Below are 19,045 nucleotides of genomic sequence, written 5' to 3'. Positions count from 1 at the left end.
CCCCCCCCCACCCCCCCCCCCCCCCACCCCCCCCCCCCCCCACCCCCCCCCCCCCCCACCCCCCCCCCCCCCCACCCCCCCCCCCCCCCACCCCCCCCCCCCCCCACCCCCCCCCCCCCCCACCCCCCCCCCCCCCCACCCCCCCCCCCCCCCACCCCCCCCCCCCCCCACCCCCCCCCCCCCCCACCCCCCCCCCCCCCCACCCCCCCCCCCCCCCACCCCCCCCCCCCCCCACCCCCCCCCCCCCCCACCCCCCCCCCCCCCCACCCCCCCCCCCCCCCACCCCCCCCCCCCCCCACCCCCCCCCCCCCCCACCCCCCCCCCCCCCCACCCCCCCCCCCCCCCACCCCCCCCCCCCCCCACCCCCCCCCCCCCCCACCCCCCCCCCCCCCCACCCCCCCCCCCCCCCACCCCCCCCCCCCCCCACCCCCCCCCCCCCCCACCCCCCCCCCCCCCCACCCCCCCCCCCCCCCACCCCCCCCCCCCCCCACCCCCCCCCCCCCCCACCCCCCCCCCCCCCCTTGAATCCCACCACCAGAATCGGTTGTTAAAGTATTTGAATCCCACCACTGGATATAGATTATTATATTATTGTCATTCATTCTCAGTTCAATTCGTTGCAGGGCTACAAGTTCACAAAGAGTTTATAACCAATTGCAGATAGGTAGTTCTAACAGTGAATGCTTAGATTATTAATGTAGCCATCTTCCATGCAATTGTATGGGAAGCAATTCTAGATACATTATTGACTCTAATTATGACTGTAGCCTAATTCATCACATACACATACAGAAAAGCTTCAGTGGAAATAGTACTGCTGAAGAGAAGATTGCATAGAAATGTGCCATGATTACTTTGCATACATAATTCCACTTCTCTTTCAATACTCTGCAGGCAGCATCAGAAAAAAAAACCAAGGCTCAGTTAGCAAAACATTACTATCAATACCAATCTTTAGGACATTTCAAGGTATTGTAGCGTATTTCCCATGAGAATTCACTGTACCACTTAACCAAAGAGAAGAGACAGTGACCATAATTAATACACTCACATTATACCTCTAAAGACAACTAGTATGCATTCATTTGGATCAGGCAGGAGCAAAAAGAGTTCTCAGAATTGTCCTCCTATTGCTTCAGTGTACAATGAAAATTCTTTGACCTTAAACGACCCAGTGATAAAGATTCCTGGAACTACTCCCAGCATCCTCCACTCCATCCTTACATTATGTATGGCCTAATATCTCAGTAGCTTACTTGGATGCATTTTCTATCTTTAGTACTTTTTGTGTTTTGCTTTTCTATTACATGAGGCAGCAGTGTCATTAGGACACTCAGCTGAGCAGGGCAGTTCTCTCACCCAGTCCAGCAAGGCTTGCAGAACTCCAACCACTCCACAGTCACCTGAGGAAGATTATGCAGAGCAACTGGCAGTCCTGGCTGGTTCCCAGCTCTTCTGCTTATCATCGCTTGCCTTCTTTTCTGATGTGGGGAACTGGAATGTGTTAGAGTCCCTGACCTCCTCTTGTTGCTGGACTCAGTTCATACCGAGTTTGACAGAGGGTTGTTTATCCTTAAGTCCATCCCCAGCTGGGGCCAACTGATATTGATGCCAGTGGAAGAAAAAACAAACACCTGCAGGTGTACCCTTCTTAGATTCAAGAGGTGACCATGGAGGTCATGGGCCAGATCCTCTAAGATCCTTCCAGAGCAGAGGGAACTTTTCCCCACATGCCATTGTGCAAGGGCAGAAGGCATCAACTTGGGTCAACCTAAAACGAGAACATCTACTCTGTGGTCCTGGGATTCAAGGAAGTCCATATGTCCTTAACTAGCCACTGCTAAATCACATAGAAGTTAGAGTCTAGTTCTAAAACCACTTGCAATGTTGTGAAATGGGGGAGCACTTTATGAAACACACCCTAAAATAAAAAAATATATAGTAATACCACTGGTGTGGGGTTGAAATGTAGGTTTGAATTGTCAGATGAAAGTTTCATTCATCAATGGGTGTGCTTGAAGCCATGTAAAAGAATTTTACCAGTAACCCATTTCTCTCGACAATTACAAGCTTATTTCCTGCTGCACCCACATCTTCCTTCTCACTGTGACTGCACTACTTGTTCTCCTGTAAAAATAGTGCTTTCCAGGTGACCCTTGACATATCCATCCCAACTATTCAAAATGACTTTTTCCCCACCCCTGTTCACTGCCATTGGGCGAATCCCCACTAAAAATTAAAAGCAGATGCAATGCAGATTCAAAAGAATCAGAACCTTTTTTATCCAGGTTTCATCAATGTTTCTCCCTGCCCTGAGGAGCGTGCGCTCAGTGTTGACATGCACATCTATCACGTCTTTCATGCATTCAAACAATGTTACCCTCCCATCACACGTGCAATGTTCTGATTGGCTGTTGTGTCATGTTGGGGGAATGACCTTTTCTTTAAAAAAATTTTTTGTTGCGATGCCACATTGTGACGTAGCACATCAACGCAAATGTACAACATTCCTGCCTATTCCCCTTTCCTCTGATTGGCTGCCGTGTCTCGTTGGAGCTGGAATTTTTCTAAAAAATTTTTTGCACAATGCCACGTCATTACATAAGCTCAGCGGCACATACACATTATTTCCACGCTGCTTTCACTGATTGGCTATCGTGTTGCAGCGGGAAATATTGTACACGGTCTTCTTGTTTTCAGCTCGCATCCACATCCCGGCAACATTTTGCCATTTAAAATCTTTCTGTTTGCATCCATGTGGATTTGTTGGCACAGAATCACGTTTCCACGTCACCTCTGCCCAAACGAAAACAAAAAAAGGCTGCGCACACAGCGCGCACACAGCTCACCACACTGTGATTGGACGGGAGGCTCCGCATCACTCCCTGTAGCAGGAAAAACAAACGCAGTTTGAAAACCTGAACCTCTCCTTGGATCCGGCTTCAGGGCATGTTTTTAAAAAATATGCACTTACAAGCAGGTTCTGGAAAAGCACGCGATTGGGGGAGAGCGCGCATCAAAACCTGGATGAATAAGTCTTTGGAACGTATGCAGTGAGGAATCATTCCTTAAACTGCATTTTTTCCCCAAGAGTATCACGTTTTATATCGTCGGAGGGGAGATGGCCAATGTTCACCTAATCTGCTGCTGCTGTAGCACTGCTTTTTACCCTTTGTTATAGCTCCATCTCTATCAAGGAGTGATCCTAGCCAATTCAAGAATAAATAAGGAAGAATTTATTTTTTTTATTTCATTTATATCCTACTTTAATTCCCAATGGAGACCCAACACAGTTTACATCATTCACCTCCCAATTTATCCTCACAATAAGATTCCCATCCTTTCCAGAAGTGATTTTTATGTGTTGACGGTGACCATCCTTTGTAGCTAGCAACTCCCCCCTCCCCCCACCCTGTGGCTGGCTGAATGATGCTGGGAGGAGGGAGCTCAGAGTGGGGATGGCAACCCTATTGCAAGGACAAAACAGAGAGGGAAATTATGTAAGCTGTTTTGAGTCCCCATTGGGGAAAAAAGTGGGATATAAATGAAATAAATAAGTAAATTCTTAATTTCTACTTTGTGAAGTAGACTAGACTGCAAAATAGATTGAGAATGAGGAAAATACCTTGTGGACTTGTTTGACTGGTCAATCAGAAGCATGAGCCCCTTGGGGGAGGGTGGCCTACACATTAAATAAATAAATAATTGCAAGGAAAACCTTTTAGGTAATCATCTTTGTAATTTTTGCAGAAATCACTAAAAAAATCACAAAAAAGGATGAAAATATTAACAAAACCACTCTTTATTGTTATGGTACATATGTTTTGCTAATCAAGCAGTTGTCAGGGGTTTACTATTATGAGTGGCACTGGGGAAAAAAGGATCTGATTTCAGAAGGCATCAAGACCAGGAGAGAATATAGGTTCTGGAATGTAATGCTAGGGTTCGTGGCAAAGGCAAGCTATGCAGACCATCTTCACAGGGTGTTTACTGGGTGTTTACTGAATATCTTCCCTAACTTGTTTTTAGACACAGAAACCCCAACTCACATGTCCAAAATAGTCTGTGAATCCACTCTGAGTGAATTCATACACAGTTTACCACAAGGTAAAGTGGTCATGTGAATGACTGTGCCACCATATTCCAGACACAACTCCACAAAGACACTGTTCTAACACCCAATACAAAGTGAGTAGCAGGCATGGGAGAAATGAAAATGGTTCCTCTGAAAAAATATATTTCGGGGTAAATGGTAGTAGAATGGAGAATGTTTATAAAGCATCTTGTAATCATGTGCACTCATCTGGAGGAAAGTTGATGCTGTGGTTTAGATCCCAGAAACCAAATTTATCTATTACATTTTTATGCCACTCATCGTACAAGGAGTTCATAGGACCACCTACCCCAAAACACACCATTGCAGCTGATTTGATCTAATAAACAAGATTTATTAAATGTTCCATATTGCAAACAGGTTAGAACAGATAATTCTTAGTAATAATCCCTGTGTGGTAGAATAGCCTGCCTGAAAATGTAAAAAATGTTCACACATTATTGGTTTTTCAGAGAATGTGCAAAACTGGGTTATTCAGGCGTTTTCTGCACAGCATAATTACACTGGCTTGTCAATCCCAGTGTAATGTTATCCTGGCTCCTCCCTTCACATGGCTGCGCATTTCCATGAAGGAATCAGGTTAAAATTGGGATGAAATACTCACATTTCTTTTGCAGGAGCATGGGACTTCTGTATTCACATTGCAAGTATCCCACATTCTGATTGGCTGTTGTTTTTGAGTGGCTGCTGCAAGCTGCAAACCTCTTATGCCCGGTGTCCCATGTTCTGATTGGCTGTTGTTTTTGATTGGTAGATTCAAGCTTATCTCACAAGACCATAAGCACATTGTAATCTCTTGATTGTGAAATGGCAGCATTTGTAGCCAAGTGATCAGCTACCTTAGTGAAGGCCAATGTTCAGGGGATTTTGGGAATCAGCATTAATACTGACTAAAATACTGTGTCAGCCACATTTTGTAAACATGTAGAAAGTACAGTAATGAGCATTCTCGGTGTCCTGCATTCTGATTGGCTGTTGTTTTTGAGTGGCAGCTTGAATGAATGTCAATCAGGATGCTCAGGTGGCTGGGCAGGAAAAAATAAATCAGATCTGTTCCTGATTGGTTTTTGCATGATAGCAGGCTCTAGCAGGCTCACCCCAGGATTTTAAAAAAGAAACTCCAATTTGGCAATTTTTGAAAATTCCAGGATAAGGAAAATATTGCAGGACAACCCCAGAGCAGACCCGATTTAGGGAACCATGCGAAAATCTTGCACAAACCGGGATATTTTACTTGCCCATCCCGGGATATTTGGACCATGTGGAAAACACCTCTAACAGGCATTTATGTGAACTTGGGCTCTCTGATGTTCTGACTTTTAGAACCTTATACTATTTCTTCATCCCACTGGAACAGCATTTTGAGGTAAAGTAGAAGTAGGGAGACAGAGAAGTTCCATTCAGCTGATGGAAATCCCTTTCTTCAAGTAGAAATTACTAGGAAATACAACCTATGTTTCTAAATAGTGTATGCCACCTGAAATTCTTCTGGGAGAAAGGTAAGCTAAAATGTCATAAATAAGTTAATAAATTGTTCTCCCTTCACTATTTTGTCCCCACAGCAACCTTGTGAAGATAAGGGAGGTTGTGTCTGACCCAGATTATTTACTGAGTTTCATGACAAGCCCACTACCATTGTTTTATATCAAGTTTCTGTTGGTCTGCCAGCTTTATGAAAAGCATACTAGGAAAGGTAATTTTCAGGAGTGGATTAGGACAAGATTTGCCTGGAGTACCTTAAAAAAATCTTTCCAGTTTTTCCAAAACTTTTATGCTTGCCTTACAGAAGTAAAGCTTGCAAAGTTCATCTGCTCATCTCTCACTCTCCTTATGCTAATAGAGCTGGACTCTGGCTAATGAGTATAAAACAATGTAGTGGTAAAGTAACTAGTAATTTTCCCAGCCCATGTAGAGTGAAGTCAAACCACTGGCCCCCAAACCAAATGTGCACATGCATTCATCTGAAATGGTAATGTCCATGATTTACCCATGATTACCCATGATCTGAAATACCCATGATTTCTTAAAATGTTCCTTTAAACAGTTTGAGCACCCTCTGGTGGAGACCATCCTGGTGCCAAAGCAGGTCCTTTGCATCAAAACATTTTAATAATTTGGCGAAGGTGATTAGTTAGAGACTCTGTGGATGCTAAATATTATGCCATTGCCAAACTGTTTGCTTTATATAAGGATCATCAGAAAGATATAAGTTGTCTGTGTATAAATGTAAATTGTTTGGAAAATATGCATACGGAAAGCCTGTGAGATGCAATGATATCTGGCCTAAAATGGAGAGACTTGGGTACAAATCCTCCCTCTGCCAGGAAACTCACTAGATGGCCTTAGGCTAGTTGCCATGTCTCATCCTAATCTATCTCTGAGGATAATATGAAGACCAGGAATTACAACTAATGGTCAAAAGGCATGTACATTCACAATGTGTCAGTGTGAATGTGGCTCACTTTCCCATCTGAACTCATTATAAGACCCTGAATGTACAAAAGAATATTTTTTCACGGCCTCTTACTCCAAAAGCTACTGGCTCTACACCCAGTTTAAAGGAATATCCCAGTCTGGGCAGTTTCCTTTATAGTACCTGTTAATAATCTTTTATAAAGTAGCAAAGTACTTCTACAAGCTTGGAGGTAATACTGGGAATAGATAGAAATAAAGTTTATTGAGGGGAATAGTACAAAAACTTTGGCTGCAGAATTTGCAAACTCAAGCAGTCAAAATAATACCAAGTATTCAATAACAATAGCAAATACAAAAAAAGCCTCTATCAGGAGCCATTCACTCTAAGTATCCAAATACGGTCTGCAAGTCCAAAAACAGTTGTAGGTGGGGAGGGTCAGAGTATGGCCTGTCTTTGGCAGGCAATTCCAAATTAGATCACTCCAAAGCAAGGGGGGAAAGCTTTGTTCGAGACATCGTAATTTGGCAGGATCTAATGTGACTAATGGCATACTGATTAATCACAGGGAAGTCCTGATTACTGATCTGATTATGAAGCATGGATTCTCCTGAAAGCAACCTATTCAATTCTAGTCAGCATAATTGAGCAAGGTGTGCTTGCACTCATTCTCTGTCTTTTGTCTTAGATATAGTCAGGAACTCTGTTCACTGGTCCAGTGCAACATGCAACAGCATCAAGATGGAGAGGGGTGGGGATTAATATGAACTAAATTAAATCTTGTTGGCAACCACCCTGAGCTCCTTGGATAGGGTTCCCATTTACCCATTTATGGCAGACAGGCAACTGTTCACCAATTAACCAAGCTGCTGGCTGACCCTCACCTGGTCATTGGACAGAAGCAGGTCAACTGAAGGGGGGAGTGACTGTGCACGCAGCACAATTAAGTTACTTCTGGATTTACCTTGGAAGCACCAGTATCCCAACTGAGACACTGTAGCGCTGTTCTCCAAAAACTCTATGGTAGAGAGTAGTAGACATCACTGACGTTTTCAGGGTAAATCCAGAAGTGACATCATTGTGCAATGCACATGGATCGCCACCACCAGCCTCACCCCCACCAGGCTCCCACTGGTGATCTGACAGTACCTGGCAGCACTGTTCTTGAAGGAGGGATGGAATAAAATGCAATAGATAGATAAATATTTGTGGGAAGAAATTGTAATTGACTGAAATGGACAGTTTATTTATTTGCTTACTGCATTTATAGTCCACTGTTCTGTTCCCCAAGCAAACTAAAATCAGATGCCTTGCACTTGGCCAGAACAGAGTGAAGACCCACAAACAAATAAGCAACAGTTCAAAAACAGTTTAATATGGAAAGTTTAGGACTCTGACTCGTCTCCTGAAGTCTATCTAATAATGAATACTTGTGATGCTGGAAATGATTGGAGATGGTTTGAAGAACTTGTAGACATCAACTCTTCCTTAACTGCTTCTAAGGAAGTCTGTGCTGCTTTGCCGCTTCAGAGTGTCCTCTACTTGGACTCTGTTTCCTTGCAATTCTGTTGAAACTTGATGTACTCAAATACCATAGATCTTTATCATTTAATACTTCTGAGATATTGCTGTCTCCAGCCTTCCCCAGACATCTGAAAAAACTAAACAGACTGTAAAACAGGAACTGCTAACTAATAAGAATGCTATAGTGCTTTGCTTCTAGAGGGCTTCTTAAATGGACAGGGCCTAACTAAGGTTTCTTCCCACAGAATACTGTACAAAAAAACAACTAAGCCCATTATACCTATGGTACAACTGAGGCTTAAATAAAGAAAATGGCAAGGGTGTCTCCAGGGGCATGATATCTACTTTTCTAAACATACTGACCAATCAATAAGCATTCAGACATACTGGAGAAAATGAATTTATGGGAGAATTTTATGTATTGCCTAATGTGATTAATCAGTGAAACTATGGCTACATCATAAAGACAAAGCTATGTTCAAAATTTCTGTTTATGCTATCAGTTTATGCACAATTATCATGACTCAGTCATAGGGTTGCCAACCTCCAGGTGGGAGCTGGAGGGCTCCTGGAATTACAACTAATTTCCAGACTACATATATCATTTGCTTATGTATTAAAAACTTTAATTCCACTTATAATTAAGACCACCAGAACCATCAAGTTCAACCCCCTGCCATGCAGGAATACACAGTCAAAGCACTCCTGATCCATTGAAAGCCATTGAAAAAGCTCCAAAGAATGAGATTTTACCACACTCCAAGGCACTCCAGTGCATTCCACTGTCGAGCAGCCCTTACTGTCTGAAAGTTCTTCCTAATATTTAGGTGGAATCTTTTTTCCTGTACCTTGAGTCCATTACTCCTTATCCTACACTCTGGGGCAGCAGAAAAGAAGCTTGCTCCATCTTCAACATGACATCCCTTCAAATATTTAAACATGACTATCATGTCACCCCTTAACCTTCTCTTCTCCGAACTAAACATCCCTAGCTCCCTAAGTCTTTCCTCATAGGGTACAGATTTCAGACCTTTTACCATTTTGCTAACTCCCCTCTGGACCTATTCCAGGTTGTCAATATCACTTCTATTGGAGAAAATGTCTGCTTTGGAAGGTGGATCACATTATACCCTACTGAGGTTCCTCCCCTCCCTAAACCTTGGGCTCCCAAGTTCCACCCACAAATCCCTAGGTATTTTCCAACCAATAACTGGTAACCCTATTCAGCCACAATAAAATCAATGAGCTGAACTAGTCATGACTAAAAAGCTACACTGTTTCCAATGGAACCTAGTCATGATTACCTTTGGCTGGATCTAGCCAATATGTAGTAACTGGGCAATTGTGAAATGTCCTGAGTTTGCTGTTTGTTTGTGAACATTTTTTTGGCTTTTATGTAAACATCATCTGTTGTCTGTGTTTATGCACATTCTCCATTTCATTCACATTGGCTGATTACTCATGGGGCAGCTGCCATGTACTAGCAGCTGGAGTGCGTTCGGGCAAAAAAATCTTGGCCCGACATGCTTTCTCCCTGAGGCATGGCAAGATAGGAAGTGCACTGGGGCAAGATTTCTTGTCCCCATGCCCTTCCTCTTGCCCCACCTGTGCTTCTTGCTTTCCCTGCAGAAAGTGAGAGCACTTCTGCCGTGCCTTTTGAGCCACAGCAGGGCAAGGTTGGGGCAGAGTCAGCCATGGGTGCTATATAGCAGGGTTGGCTGTTAGCTGCAATATATTCCAGGGTATTGACAGAAGACATAAAATAGACTTATGTTCACTGAAGCTAAGCAGATCTTAACCTTGTCGGTGCTTGGATGGGAGGCCGCCCAAAAGCTGTTTGTATAGGTGCTTGAATTCTATGATTTAAAGAAAGTTGGGATAGAAAGGTAATAAAATCAGTGTGCTTCTGTCCATCCTGTAAAGCATAGCAGTTAAAATAATATGCCAAATGTGACTACAGCCCACAGAGAATTTAATTCTCTGTGGAAATGCTTGAGATTAAAGAATTTAGATGGGTTTCAGCCTAAATAAAAGGTTGTATTGCAATATAAAGGGTCTGGTTATTAGATGCTTGAAGATGCTGATCAGATCAAGAGAGCTCAATCTTTTGCCTGTTTTATCTAGACCTTGGGCCTTTCCCCACTCCCTTCCATCCCCCCTATGCCACGCGCTGCTCTCAGCGCGCGGCATCCCAGGCGCGCGCCCAGGCGTCCCCACGGCCCCGCGCTCTGTGCGGGGTCGTCAAAAGGCGCAGTTCGGAAGAGTGCCTGGGATGCCGCGCGCTAAGGGGGCGCGACAGCAGCAGCGTCGGGGCGGCTGCGCTGTGGCCGCCCCTGCCGTGGAGAGGGAGGAAGAACCCCGCGCTACTCTCCTCAAGTAGCGCGGGGCTTACGGTAAGGGGGGAAAGGCCCTATATAAATTACCTGGCCAGTTTTAAATTATTTTGGAATTTTATATCTCCTATTTATTTGGTTTCATTACAATCATATAACTTCCTTGTTTATAAGAATAATTTCCTTTGAGAAGTTTCTTGTCTGTTACAGAGAGGGGTAAAGTAGGCAGTGATCGTCTGAGTTAGCACTTTTCACATTCAAGATCAATATACTCAAGACAACACTAAATTAAAACCTCCCAAGAACTTCCCTCTGCTGTAAAATTTTATATCCTGCATGCAAAGACCTGGCCTTGTGAAAATCATCCCAGATGCATAACCTCCATGTGACCTCAGTGTTACACTGTTCCCTCTATTAAGTACAAAACCTTGTACAAAAATCTTTGAGCACACAAGAAAAACCTGATTCCTGCCACACAACTTCAGCCAACACTTGAAACTTGTGTAACATTATAAGACCTTTGACTAAATATATAGTAACATAGCTATCTTCATAATGAAGTTTCTTGAGTGATCCAAAACGATTCATTCTACCCCTCCATTAGCAAAAGTGTGAAAAGGCACAATTTATTGTTGAAGACTTTCACAGCTGGCTGCTGTGGGTTTTCCAGGCTGTTTGGCCATGGTCAGGTAGTTTTTGCTCTAGCATTTCGCCTACATCTATGGATGGCATCTTCAAAGGCATATCACAGTGAGAAGCGTTTCTGTCCATGGCACAGTGTGGAGCCTTAGGTGGTGGCATATATGATTTATCCACCTTGGGGGGGGGGGGGAGTGAGGCACATTTATATGTGACTAGGTGGAGTTCATTTACAGTTATATTTGCTGATGCACCTGCAATCACATTCACAACTGCATGTGCATTTGCAATCACATCTACATTCACACTGACAACTACATTTACAATTGTATTACCGTGTGTCTGGGGGGAGTTCATTTGCAGTTGCCTTTGTATGTGTTTTTGGGTTTTGGGGTTTTTTTGTACTGGTAGGCTCATTCCACACAGCAGATTTATAAAGAGTTGCAATTCATTTTACCTTTTAATAATTGGAAAATGAATTCATTTATAACAACTCATTATAAATCTGTTGTGCAGAATCTACCATAGTCAGGTTTTGCTGATTTTCAGACTCTTCCTTTTTGTTGAAACTATCCCAGTGTTTGTGGATTTCAATGGCTTCCCTGCATATTCTGACATTGTAGATGACAGAATAATCAAGAATTTCTGTGTCTTCAAATATGTCTGGCTTGGTTTAGAGCATGTTCAGTTACTACTGATAACTGAGGTTGGATTAGTTGGCAGTGCTTTCATGTGCTTTAATTCTTTTCAGAACGTTGCATTTTGTAGTCCCTGTGTATACTTATTCAAAATTATTTGGAAAATAAAATTCCAAATAAAAAGCACAATTATTTGGAAAATACAATTTGCTGAATTATATTTCTGTACAAATAAATCTTGGGAGCTGTGTATACCTTAAGGGAATATTCCTTCCACATATTCTTTCCCTGGCTCCTTAGTTTTGAGGGAGATGTTTTGCTGTTTCCATTCTCTGACGTGTTAATTGATGACACAGAGGCAGGTCTTGTCCATAGTGGCCTCCAACATGTGGAATTCCCTGCTTAGGATGATCCATGAAACTACTACTTTGTTCTCTTTCCATTTCTACCATTAAATGAAAAATAATTTACCTACAAAGGCTTTACATGGCTATTAAATAATCCATGTTGCTGACAAATTGTTGGCGCCATTTTGATTGTTATTATTTTATATTGTACTTTATAGCAGTTTATCGGCTTTTTTTATTTTAGGGCACAAATATTTTACAGTATGTTTCACTAGAAAACTAATAATACATTTAAAAACAAGTGTACCAATTAATAAATAAATGGTGAGGAAAGCAGGGGCTGGAAAATGGCCCCATGTAAAGTCTCCTCCCCCCATTTGTAATGTTTAGTTCAGTTTCAGCTAGGGCCTGCCGTTATTAGAATGTGCATTTCCTCATTCCTGCTTAATTCTGCAGATTACCACTGGTGAGCACAGAGAACCATATACTATGATCATATGAGATCACCAAGTGAGTTGAACTTCAGTTTATAGAGGTATATGGAAAGCTCCAATCAGGGTTGAAGTTTGGAGTGGTCGCTCAGTGATTTTTGTAATACATAGCTTCATGCTGTAAACAATCATCTTCCTTGGGTGCTGTGTGGTTTCCGGGCTGTATGGCTGTGTTCTAGCAGCATTCTCTCCTGACGTTTCGCCTGCATCTGTGGCTGGCATCTTCAGAGGATCCTCTGAAGATGCCAGCCACAGATGCAGGCGAAACGTCAGGAGAGAATGCTGCTAGAACAAGGCCATACAGCCCGGAAACCACACAGCACCCAAGTGATTCCGGCCGTGAAAGCCTTCGACAATACATTAAATCATCTTCCTTCTTAAGGGATCTTATTTGGTTAAATCCAACAAGTTAAAGATACTTAACACCCACTGAGTGATACTACGGTCTTACTTGCCACAATTACATAAAAATACACCTAAGTATACATGAGCATTGAGAGACTGCCATACACTTCATAAAACTGCATGAAGCTCCTGGTTTTTGCTTGTTTTGCACCAAGAAAAGGAAATCAGAAGGGATGTGGAATTAAAGCTCCTAAGACTACAGAAATAGAACCAGGCAGTTTCATGATTCAATGCCAAACATATGCTGTTGATATTTATACTATTTCACAGTTGCTTTTAAAGGCAGAAGCAAAGTAGAAAAACTGATGCTTTTATTGGAGTGTGTCGATGTATTTGCTTTCAAGTGTTGATATGTTGGCAATAACACAATTTTCAAGAGTGCTAGCTCCAAGACTAATGATTCCTTCAAAGAAAGCTGCCAGGAGGCTAGATTATTCAAAAACGCTAAATAGGCCCAGGCCATTTTTCATCTCCAGTCTCACAGTTGCAGATAGGTGACGTGAAATGGTGCTGAGATTTCCCAAGGCCTAAAACAAATTTCTTCTGGAGAAATATTAGTAGCTCTCTTTGGTGTGAGTGTCTTCAGCTCTTTTATAAGGGATCATGCTTCGAGTTCCATTCATGTAGTAGGGCTTTTCTAGATCCCCTGCCAAATTTGTCCCTCCTCCATACTCCAAAATGTTTTTTTGTAATGGGAAGAGGGTTGTAACTGGGGAATGCAGCTGTGGGGAGGCATTACAGAGGGGGAAAATATGTGTGGGGAAGGGTGAGGCATTCTTCCTGTCTGCTGATTCTCTGCTATAGTCTCCCCACTCTTTATTCTCCACATTTTTAAAAAATCAGAGTTCCCCTCACCAAAGTTTCCATGTCTGCTTGAAGTTGTCTATGTCTGAGGATAGAGCAATATGGTCCCATTATTGGCAGTTTAATATAATGTGATATGTGTCTGTGTTATATTTGGGTGCAGAGTTAGTCAAAATCTTATTTTCCAGTGTAATTTTAGGGGGGAAAAGAGGTAAAGAAGTAATATTGGCTTCTTCATCCCTCTCAACATGATTGTTTTAATATACATCACCATTTTGGCTTGCCTGATATAGCAGGACCAATCTCTTAATCAAGCATAGGATTTTGACCAAAGCCCCTTCTCTCCATGGTACATCCTGAACTCCTCCTAATTTTCCCTGTTCTAATAAAGTTGAACTAATATTGTAGTACCTAAGTAACAATTCGAGCAACCTGTTGCTTCATGGCAAGATCCTTGCCTTCTTACATACTTCTTAAAAGATATTTGTGCATGGATGTGAACTATTTCTTAGGAGAATTATTACTGAGGAGAACACAAAGCTTTTGCAAGACATCTGAAAAAAAGGGGAATGCCTATGACCAATCACTAGGTCAGATATGGAGCAACTTCCTGCAGGAATTGTTTCTCTTTCCCTTCAAGTTTCTTCAAGGGCTGTCTTTTTGTGACTACTTGCTTGTGTTCCAGCTTACACTCAAAATGGTCTTCTTTCATAAAATGAATGACTTTTTGCATTACAAGTGCTAAAATGGTTAAACCAAACAATATTAAAATTGGCCTTTGGTAGACCTCAGGGGCAGCCAAATCAGAGCAATTCTAGGAAGTTAATAAGACAACAAAACCCTATTTTCACAAGAATCTGCCCTTGATTAAAACTGAAAATATAGTAGGCAGGCGGGGAACTGATTGTTCAGTGTAGAGGGCATGAAGATTTTTTAAAAAGTTCTATTTGTTCAATGCACGATGAAGAAATTTACAAAGTTCATGAAGACAATGGTGCAGATCCATACCTTGCACACCTTAGAGCCTCTGAGGGTGACAAATAAAACTGCTGTAGAGAAGACAAAAGGAGCAGTGCAATTAACAGCAGGTCATGATAGAGTTAGGTATGTATGTGCAGAATGTAAAAGATTTATATATGCAAGGTCACCTCTGTCAATATTTCCCAGTGGTGGGTTAAAATACACTTTTTGGATCCTGGGGTACTCTTTGTGGCTCACCAAGCAGTCAGTAACTTCTCCTGGAACTTCAAGGGAGGACAGCTGGATGGCTTCTAGGCCCTCTTCTAAACTGTGATTTTTAATTCATATTTATAGCCCAACCTGAAGGCTGGGACTACAGGACAGCCTCCCTGCACACACACACCCAGTTTGGCTCCCTATGCCCCACTTATGGGAGCCAGAGGCCGGAGGCCGGTGGGCTCGAGGGCAGGGCTCGAACGGGCATCACGGTAGCAGGCCAGCTCCTGGGCCACCCACTGCCAAGCCCCACTCCCCTGTCCTCCCTGCAGGCTGGCTCCTGCCATGCGCAGGCCTTGTGGACAGAAGGAGCCAGCCTGCAAGGAGGGTGGGTGCAGGGCTCTGTGATGGATGGCCCTGGCACCCACCGGAGCCACCCATCCACCCCTGAGCTCTGCCCCCTGGTCTTCCTGCAGGTTGGCTCCTGCTGTCCTCAGGGTCTGAAGGCAGGGAGGGCAGGGGAGTGGAGCTTGGCAGTGGGTGGCTCGGGCAGGCACCACGGTGGTATGCCGACTCCTGCCCTCCCCAGCCTCCCTGTGGGGGGGGGAGCTGGCTTGCAGCTGCGGCAAAAAACTCAACCAGCGAGTGGCACCCTGGTAGCAGGGGAGCTGCCAGGCACCGGCTGGGTCATCACAACACAGGAGAGGCCAGGTGCGGGGACCCTGTGGGTGCCTGGTGCCCCCCCATGTGATAAAACGGCATGTACCCAGGAACATGGGATACCCCATATTCCCATTAGCAGTACGCCACTGCTCAAGGTAAGATCTGGAGATCCTATCGAATTACTTACCGTATGTTGACTGCAGAGATCTGTTCCCCCGGAGAAAATGGATGTTTTGGATGGTGGACTCTATGGCACTGTATCTGAGGTCCTTGGTCACCCCTAAGACTCTCCCCCCAAGTCTCCTGGAGTTTTCCAACATGGATCTGGCAACCCTACCACCCCATCACTCACCACTAGCCAGAGAGGACCTGGCAACCCTATTTTTAATCCATTTCCTGAAAGCTAGGTTAGAGACCAATTACTTTTACATACACACAATCCCTGTAGATAATTAGGTACTTATGAACACATCTTGGTGGGAGTAAGAGGTATGCAGATGCTGCTGCCCAGACTTCTGTGACTATAGCAGCTGGACAAAATATTATGGTGATCTGGAAATGGTCTCAGTCAGCATTCATTGTACAACCTGGTTCACAATGATTTTCTCCCATGGAACTCTGGAGGTGCATGGCCAAGCAAGGCTCCAGCAAGAAAAAAAGTTATGTTTTACCACATCATCTTTGGCTTTACCCTATTTATGTACAGTCCCTTCTTCTCATTGTTGTATGATCTCGACCACTGAATGATCTCTATCACAGAAGTACAACCATTTAGGTGTGGGCTGTTAAACCTGAATGAAGTGACAGTGACCATTTAGGAAGCTGAAAGGGAATGATGTCCCTTCAGCCTTGATGTACCATCTGACCTGCAAATTCCTCTAAAGGCCATAACTGATAATACAGACTCATACAGAACCTGCCTCTTTGAACTAAATGATTACTATAGCTGTTTATTGATTTCCTTCTGTAGAGGAGGCAGAGTGATGAACAGATATGTTTGGAAATGGGTAAAGGATTATGAAGACTGTTGAGATAAACTTTCTGTTTGTTCTCATACTTGATAAGAATGTGACAGACATATTTCAGGCATCTTTCCCCACTGACTATTTCATTTCCCCACTGACTATTTCATTTTCCTACTCTTGCAGTAAACAGAAGGAAGAAACACCAAAATTCTGTTGGTCTCTGAAGTGCTACTAGACTCCAATCTCGTTGTTCTACTGCAGAATAACAAGGCTACCCTTTGAAACCATCCACATAATTGAATCTCCCAAATCTCCTAAGCAGCCCTTGTGAAACTGAATTTGACATATGGCACGCACATTTGGGCCCATGGGAAATGAAATCTTCATAGAAGAAATGGTTATTCACTTTGTGTAGTATCTGTAAAACTACTCAGGTACTCCAGGTGGATAAAGTAATCCAGTTTTAATTCCAAGAAGTCCTCTGAGAATGATGGGCCAGCCTACTTTTGAGCTATCATGGGAAGCTCCCACTACTCCCTTTCTTTGAAGCCACACTCAAAACCACGTTACCAGATATTAAGCTGCAACAACGCTGGAAAATGAAGTTAGCTGCATTTATATGCTGCATAGCAAAGGCAAAAATCAAACATATAAAACCACTTGCAGATTCAAAAGTGATGGAGCAGGAAAAAAAGAAATGGAAACCAAAAGATAATAAGCGCCTAGGTAAAAAAAAAATCTCTTCCACCTCTAAATCAGGTAGCAGCTAGCAGCAGTCATGTTTAAAACCAGCATAGTAGGATCTGGAATTATCTCTATGGATGCCACAATTCAGGAGATAAGATTTTATATGCCCTAAGAAATTATTCCACCTCCTGTTTCCTAACTGACAAGCATCCTGGAATAAATCTTGAGATTCACATTTCACTTGTTCAGTGGGCCTTCCCACTTTGATGGTTGCATCAAAATAGCAAAAACTCAACCTTCTGCCCATAGAGGAACTGTGCATTTCCTCATGATAAGTCTGCTTTCCATATTCACTTATGTTCAAGCCCTGGCTCCATTTATAAACCCAAAACATGATCTTGAGAAATTACCTTTCATTAAAATGTGTCAATCTACATAATTAATCTTGGCAGTGACTGCTGCCAAAGAATGTGCACAGCTTTTTCTGTAGCCTAAACTTCTGCAAAGTATTTCAAGCTCATCTCCTAATGCAGTGATGGCGAACCTATAGCACAGGTGCACTCAGAGCCCTCTCTGTGGGCACGTGCACACAGAGTGTGTCATGTGGGGGGGGGGAAGCACTGTTAAACCCCACTGATTTTCATGGGAAGAACTAAAGTGTGATCCTTTACCTGAGAGTAAGCTCAGTTGCTGGCAATGGGGCTTGCTTCTGAGTAAACCCTCCTAAGGTCGTAATTCCCCCCCCCCCCCGTTTGAAGAGTTGCACACTTGCTTCAAAGCAAAGCCACTGACTACCACCAAGCTTACTCCCGAGTAACGCACGCCTCGGAGCCAACCGTTTTTTCTAAACTAAAACCCCTGTATTCAGGTTAAATTGCCGTGTTGGCACTTTGCGATAAATACGTGGGTTTTGGGTTGCAACTTTGGCACTTGGTCTCGAAAAGGTTCACCATCACTGTCCTAATGCAACAAATAAACCCATAAAACTTTAGAAGAACCCTTGCCATATGGTTCTTTAAATAGTGAATATCATTATAATGATGCAACAATTTGTGTGATTGGCTCTCTAAATTCCTCATTTAAAAAAATTAAGCCTCTAGCCCTTTTTGTTGCAGAGATAAAAAGGAAAATACATATCTATACTCCATAAGAACAATGAAATTAACTTCTTTAAAAAATGAAAGCTGGAAATTCAATGATCTCAATGCACAGATTATTATGCATAGTTATGATATAAAAGTATTCATTTGATGATTTTAAAAAACAAAGAAAGAAACCCACTAGTAGCATGGGGAAGTAATAGCCACCACAAGGTCAGGGACAATGGCTGCTGTATATGCATGACTGGAAAAATCCCAATGTCCACATTTGCATGGCAGCTTTTGCAGCAATCTTCCCCTAAACCTCAAAGAAAGCAGATTTGGGAAAGAGTGTAGAAAAGCCAGGAAAAACTCCGGAGGTGCACTAATGTACCATGTTGCTGTGAGGAAGCAAGGAAAAATTCACCTCCCAATATCACTGAGCCCAGGACAAACAAGATTAACAAGAATTTATATTAGGAAACTTAAAAGAAGTATTGTCCTATGTGATTTGAGAATTTCCAAAGGATCCATTTGTTAGACAGCAAAGGGAAAGATCTAACACAGGGTGGGCTCATGTGCCACGCTAGGTACCAACTAATCAATACCGCTCAAAGGTGAAGGCTAGAAAGAGGAGCCAGAGAAGGTTGCACAAGTTAAGCAAAGTTTAATGAACGATGGGGCTGATAAAGCAATCATTTAATTCTCTCTTCTATGAAAAAAAAACTTACTCAAACCTAGCACTAGAGCAGAGTCCACAGGCCTAA

The sequence above is a fragment of the Sphaerodactylus townsendi genome, linkage group LG02 (genome assembly GCF_021028975.2).
Source record: "Sphaerodactylus townsendi isolate TG3544 linkage group LG02, MPM_Stown_v2.3, whole genome shotgun sequence".
NCBI classification, from domain to species: Eukaryota; Metazoa; Chordata; class Lepidosauria; order Squamata; family Sphaerodactylidae; genus Sphaerodactylus; species Sphaerodactylus townsendi.
This window is presented reverse-complemented; position numbering follows the sequence as displayed.